Here is a 7,613-nt window from a genome sequence, read left to right on the forward strand (position 1 = left end):
TGTCAAACCATGAAATCAGCAGATGTGACTCAAAGCAAGGGAGAGAGAGGGCAAATATGCTGAGTATAAAGCTTCTGTTTTTCTACAGTTACTTTTCAGAGTATAAATGCCTGAAAATTCTATAACATCGATCAGATGGTTTGGCAGAAGCCTGTTTTTGGCAGGCAGAGAGTTCCACATGATGGTTTATGATGGTTTTATCTTGTTAAGAGCTAATCTATTATGATAGACTAACATACACAGATGCCCATCAATTAGAAAATGTTTTATCCAATAACTGATTGCAGACTCTTCAGTCATTGAAGTGGCACTAGGAAAGAGTGTTGACATGAATATGTGTCTTTCTTCATTGCCGCTAGTCATACAAACTATTTAAATTGACCGACAAAAACTTTGTTTTTATATGCAGAAGTCTTCTTCCAACCTCATTCTCAAAGAATTCATATATATATGAATGAGATGAACACAAGTCTAAAAAGTTGTGGGAAATAATAAGGAGAAAATTGGAACAAGAAGAAAAAGCAGAAGGCAAAAAGGAAAAGAGAGCAAAAGAAAGAACTAGAGAATTAGGCCTACTACATTCATCCCATTTGTGGTTCAGTGCTTTTCTCCCATTCCAAAAGGTATATCTCAATCAGAGAATGAGACTCCAGGTTCTGTTAATCAAAGTATTCACCACTTTTTCCTGGAGTTTTAACTCTATACCTCGCACTAGTTCAAAGATCTTTTCTCTCTATTCTTCCTAAACGCTTGATATTCGTGATTAAATCAGGGGTCAGCAACTTCTGAAAGATTTATGAAATTTTTCATTCTCAGTGAGGTTCTTCTTTGTCTACCAGCTGGTGGGGACACCTGATTTTAAAGGCACAACAGATAGGACCACGAATTCTATCATTTCAATGAAGTTGAGAGTTTGTTCCATGGAAACTTTCCACAAGGATGCGCTTTAGAATGTGCTTACTGAGAACACAGTTAAGGTTTTTCACGATTTTACTTCCTTCATTTTGAAACATTTGTAGCATTTTGTAAGATTCTGTTGAACACGAAGTGGTGGGAATAACTTTTGTGAACCTCCTGTCTTTAGCCATTAACTGCGGACAACAAAACCGCTTCTTCTACTGGAGCAAATTCAGCTTCAATAAGAAAGTTGGACTTCTTTCTCATTTAGCCACAAGGCACTGATTTTCTTGTTCCAGCAAGGAAAAAAATGAGAAAAGATAAAAGTCAAAACAGCATGTCTCTTATGTGGTTTTGTGCTGATCTTTTGAGCTACAAAAATCCTAGAGAGAAACTTAAAGGGGAAATAACAGAAAGAAAAGGGTAAAATAATGGTGTTTTAAAATCACAGAAGAGAGAAGCTGTTAAATCATTTTCATTATTGTTCAGCCTGTGTTCTGCTAAAGAGTAATTAAATGGTTACCTAATAACGTGAATTATTTTATATGTTTAAAACAGAATAAAATATGAATATTGGCTAATGTTAAGAGGCATCTGAAATTGCCCTAAGGGTGATAAAATGCATCTGAGGAAAGACCCAGAAGTAGCAGCAATGTTGGTATTTGACACTCAAACACAAAAGAAAATGGATCGAGAATGAGCATGGCACCAGAAAATGAAAATGGCAAGTTGAAACATGAAGGATAAGGAGTGAGGAAGCAAGAGAGGCTAGACTTTATGTTTAGCTCTGTCTGAATTCATAGTGTGGCTTTATACATTGCTCTGAAAGAAAAACAAATTGGAAAAGCTTTGAAAACGTCGCCATACATACCTCAGTGTTCTGATGGCTTTCCAACTCAAGCAAGCTGGGTGCTAATGGCTCATTATAGCATGCAAGATGCATATATGTTCTCACAATTCACAGCCAGTTACTCTGTACTTGTCTATGGATGGTGAATTTCCATCACATTTAATCACCAGTCTTGTCAACCCTGAGTGGTTACATTCCCAGATGTTGACTAATTGTAAGGACTGATGTTCTTCCAGATGTGTTAGGTTTCCACACATCTCTGTTAACTCCAAAAGAGTAAGTGAGTGCTTTTCTAAATCAATGACCACTGATGAATCTCTCATAGACGTCTCTGTGGCATAAGTGCCCCCTCTTCTAGAAATATAAAATTGAACAGTGGCTTCTATAAACATTACAACACGCTAACCACCACTGCCTCGCCAATGTCACCAGTTGATTTTAGAAAATGAAAAACAGATGCAAATTAGCAAAGGGTAGTAACCTGGTCCCATCATTTTTATATCTTGTATAAATAATAACTTGGTGAAACTGTAAAATTAAAAATGATCGGGCCCCAGGCTTAACTCAAAATGAATTAATGTTGCCATCGGAGACAGACATAGTGAATAGAATATAATAAGCATCTCAAACTGTGTGGAAGTAAGCTAGACCTAGACATTTCATAAAAACACTGATCATGTTTTGTTTAATAATCAATTTTTATTTCTACAAACCTTTGAATTTCTTGATTCCACGCAAAAGTGCCAAGTACCTTAATAGATGAGTCTTGCACAGTCCCAAACCAGACAAGAAGTTTGGACAACTTTCAGCTAAGCATCCAAGCTTCCAAGTATTTATTAAAACTTAGTTAAAACTCCAGGCTTTTGCAAACCCTTAATTTTTGATAAATATAACAATGTCTACACCAAGACAACATAAATATTCTAATTAAGCCAAACTTGAAATTATCCCAAAGCAAGCTATCAAGAGTTTGAGTTTTTTTCCCCAATGTAGAAATCATCTATCTTTTTTCTCTGCAGTAGAGTCTTCATTTCAACCAATGATGAAAATGAAGACAGTGAAAGGTTATTTGGTGATTACAGTTACAGATCGTTAACAAGGACACAAAGGTTTATACTACAGCCAGTTCTCCACTTTAAAAAATGAACTACATTTGCTCTGTGATGCAAAACGTCTGGTTGGACAATGAACACCTCAATTAATTATTAAACCTTTTCTAACATTCTGGATATCTGGATAATTAATCATTTTTTTCCATTTACATCAAGACTTTAGGCATCAAATAGACCACGCCTTCCTGTGGACTAACTTTAAGTGGTCCTCAAAGAAAGAGTTTTCAAGCTGTGCTATGTTTTTTACCCAAAGCATTTTTCTCACGCTGGTATTTACTAATGCAGAGTTAAAGCAGTCTTCAGAAGATTATGATGGGGTGCTAGTATCTATAGATTTTGTAAACAAATGCCACAACTTTTCTAAATAAAGGATCAAAAAGCAAAGTTTTGGAAGAAAATGTCCAAGAACATACACATTAATTTAGAAAAAAAAAAAAAGCAAAAATCAAAACTGAAATCTACATATTCTTTGCCAAAACTTTTGACCGGGCTCTTTTAAAATCACTCTAACAGCTTCTTTTTCAAACAACTTGTTCAACTCAGTGGGGGTGGGGGAGAGGAACTGGGAGAGGAAACAAAGAGAAAACCGCAAAATTGTAGAACTAGATTTTTCTCTAGATTTGTGATTTTCATAAAAATGGAATTCCATAAAGGGGTTTTAGGAGCCAGCACCATGGAAGAGCATTGGCCAGAGAGAGCCTGAGGGTTCCTTCCAACCATCTCCATTTTCTCTGTTTTATACTTAAATATTCCATATAAGACTTCACATGAAAAAACGAAGTATCTGCAGCTAAAATCGTTTTGAAAGTGGTCCTCAAAGTATGGTCCCCAGACCAACAGTACAGCACCACCTGGAAACTTGTTAGAAAAGCAAATTTTCAGGCCTTATCTCAGATCTACAGAATCAGACACTCTAGGTAGGGCCCAGCAGCGTGTTTTAAAAAGCACTCCAGACATTTTGATGCATTCTACAGTTTGAGAACGTCTGCACTGTATGAGCCCCAGCCATCACCTCCTACCAGAAGGCTTCTATAGCTAAACATTTGCCCCCTCTGCCACCTCCACCCACAACACACGTATCATACATGCTCACACAGCTAGGTTGTTGGTGTCCTTCCAAACTTGCATCCACCAGACTGTGCACCACATTTTTTGTGTTATTATTTCTTTATGTATGTACCTCTTCTATAAACATATAAACTCATCCAAAACATCGATCATGGGGTACCCTTTTTTCCATTTCTCACATTTAGCATAGTGGCAGGCAAAAACAGGTACTCAGTAAACATCAAATGAATTAGAGATACATTGACATTTGTGTATTTGATGTATTTAATTTGTATCGTACTTCTTCAAATAAATGAAGTCTTATATAAGTATGCTCATTGTATTAGGTCGTTTTTGAACTGGCATAAAGAAATACCTGAACTGGGTAATGTATACACAAAAGAGGTTTAATTGGCTTACAGTTCTGCAGGCTGTGTGGGAAGCATGGCACCAGCCATCTGCTCTGCTTCTGATAAAGTCTCAGGAAGCTCACAATCATGGTGGAAGGCAAAGAGGGAGTTGGCATGGCACATGGTGAAAGCAGGAACAAGGGGTAGCAGTTGGGGGGGTGGGATGCCACACATTTTTAAATGACCAGATCTCCTGAGAACTCACTGTTGCAAAGACCACATCAAGCCATGAGAGATCAGCCCCCATGATCCAAACACCTTCCACCAGGCCCCACCTCCAACATTGAGGATTACAATTCAACATAAGATTTGGGTGGAGACAAATATCCAAACTACATCACTCATATAAGTACAACGTAACCAAAATTAAACCAAATAACCAAGACAAAGACAATGAAAATCAAAAGGTTTCATCAATGAATCATCCTAGGAGCCAAGTGTTTACATCTATTAACCCAATAGGCAGCTGCTCACGACTGTTTAGTCCTTTTCAAGCAATTCTCTGACCCTCAGGTTTCCTGTGAAAGTGGACTTTGCTTCAGACTACTGCGTCACATCACACACGGGGAGGGTTGTTTTATTGGCAATGGTAACTTCAAAAAGCAAAGACTGGGATCTTTCTAAAAAATGGATGGATGAGGGTCAGTGTTATTAAGGAAATCCCTTATGTGTTTTTCATACTGTTTTCACCACAACTCATGGTAAAATAGTACATTTTCCCTTTTGCCCCAATAAACATATATACAGACATATACACATATGTTTTCAGAAGCCACTCATTCTATGCCATATGTTACTCTCTGGTATTTGCTCTTCTATTTTATATTATCCTTTTTCCCTAAAATTAAAGTGTTTGTGATACACTAAGTAAATTTCATGATTTGCCATCTGGTTGCAAACTACGGTTTTAAAAGTACTATACTATATAATGTATCATATCATTATTAATGTACTTAAGTGGAGTTTGGTTTTATTTTACTTTGTTTTTAACTAAATGAGTAGTTTTTCAAATTACTTGTTCCAAAATTTTATCTACCCTTTATCTTCCAAAAGTAGAAAGCATTAATGCAGTCCTCCACCACTAACAACTCTGCAGCCAAATTTTCCAGAAATCCCAGTTCTATAGCTTAGTATCATGTGACTTTGGACAAATTATTTAACCATCTTGAGTGCTGCTTTCCTTAGCTGTTAAGAGTCCTAATCCACCTCTTATAGAGCTTAGTGAAGGAGTAGAGAAAATGCATTAAAAGCACTTGGCCATAGATGCTCAACCAATTTTTTTGTTTGTTTTTTTGTGTGTTTTTGTTTTGTTTTATGAGACAGGGTCTCATTTTGTCGCCTGAGCTGGAGTGCAGTGGCACAATCAGGGCTCACTGCAGCCTTAACATCCCCAGCCCAGGTGATCCTTCTGTCTCAGCCTCCCACATAGCTGGGGCTACAGGCACATGCCACTATACTTGGCTAATCTTTTGTATTTTTTGTAGAGATGGGATTTCACCAGGTTTCCCAGGCTGGTCTGGAACTCCTGGGCTCAAGCAGTCTGCCCACCTCAGCCTCCAAAAGTGCTGGCATTACAGGCATGAGCCACCACACCCAGCACAATGATAACTTTTACTATCATCTTAGACCGCTAGGAGAACCATCAGTTAATATTTTTAAGGCATTCTCAGATATCCATGTAAAAGAGGGCATCAAAATTCTCTGCTACAGATAAAACTGTGCATCAATGAAAGTTCTGATGCAAACTCTGATTATACCCTTTAGGAAGGGACCCCCTATGACTCCAAAGCAAGTCATATCTGTTGGGAGCTGGCAAGGTCTCTTCACTGTTGAATGGGATTCGGGATTCTTAGGCCTTTCCAACTAACACCTTGCACCATCAATAAATGTACTATCTCCTCTGCTCTGAGAGATTCTTTAGAGTTTAAAACCCCATGTGCTTCCTAGTCATTTGCTACAGCTACTGGTGCAAATTCCATGTCCTTATTGGGCTTATCAAACCTAGTGCCTGAAGATTACTGTAACATTTCATTTGCAGAAAGATAGCTTAAAAAAATTAATAAAATTTTTGAAGTTATAGCTGCTTGTGTGATCCTGAGATATGGGATATTTAATAACTGAGCAGAATTTAAAACATCTTTAGTTAAAGCAGAGGAAAATAAACAGGAAGCAAACTGCAGAAGAGGCAAGCCCTTTACTTACAAACTCAGGATCTACAATATTCTTACAAAGAGACACCCACCATCACTCCAATCCCAGGTGCTAAATAACCCATTCCTCCCAGTTTTCGCTCAGCTTTGGAACCACTTTGACAAAACTGAAATAGAGAAAATGTAGGTTCACAAAATTGGAGGAATGAAGAAGTTGAAAAAGCAAGAATAGTTCAGACGAACCAACTGCCGGAGCTGCACCCTTAGGCAAAAACATACCTAATTACCAGGCAGATACATTGCCGAAATATGTTTTCCTCTACATTTCCAGATTATGTTTGTCTCTCTTTGTTATTCCTCTTGAAATCTCACCATTCAGAGATTTTATTAGTTTAATGGCAAACATTTATAAAAAGATAAAGGGTTGCTGAACTATCAGATAGGCACATATTGGAGTGAATAAATTAACGAGACTGTTTTCCCCATAATATCAGGCTAAAATCAGAAGATAAATGTAGGGATGCTTCCAAAGAGCATCTAGCATTAAAATTCCCACAACACTGAAAGCCTTAAAGTGACCCTTTCTTTTGTAGGTCCCCGAAGCTCGACTGGGAGTACAGGATGGGGTGATGACAACCTGAAGAAGTTGACTTTCTATACCTAGGATGATGAGGGAAGGAGTTAGTGGGAATTGGCTTTTATGAAACCAAACCAAGATGAAGCTGAGTTCTAAGTACAGTTCAGGTTTTGGGGAGACCTTCTTCTTCTCTGTCTATATCCTTTCCCTGCTTCCTAATAATTATAACAAAAATAATAACCAACATTAATTGAACACATTCTACATTGCAAGACTCCTGAACCAAAAAAATATATACTATATATGGCACCTCATTCGCTCCTCACCACAGTCCTATGAATAATCACCTTTATTATTGCTACCTTACAGATAAGGAAGCTGAGGCTCTGAAAGGTTCAGTTGTCCATTGTTGCACTAGCAGTTGAATCCAGAACCCATTGAGCTATGCTTCCATTCCACATTTTCTGTGGATAGATCCAGATAGTGTAACTGAGAAATCACGGAGAGGAGAGAGGAAGCAGAAGCCAGCTCTCAGGAGAACACTTGGGTACTGTGGTAGCTGAAAAATGG

This window comes from Symphalangus syndactylus, chromosome 8, assembly GCF_028878055.3.
Source record: "Symphalangus syndactylus isolate Jambi chromosome 8, NHGRI_mSymSyn1-v2.1_pri, whole genome shotgun sequence".
NCBI classification, from domain to species: domain Eukaryota; kingdom Metazoa; phylum Chordata; class Mammalia; order Primates; family Hylobatidae; genus Symphalangus; species Symphalangus syndactylus.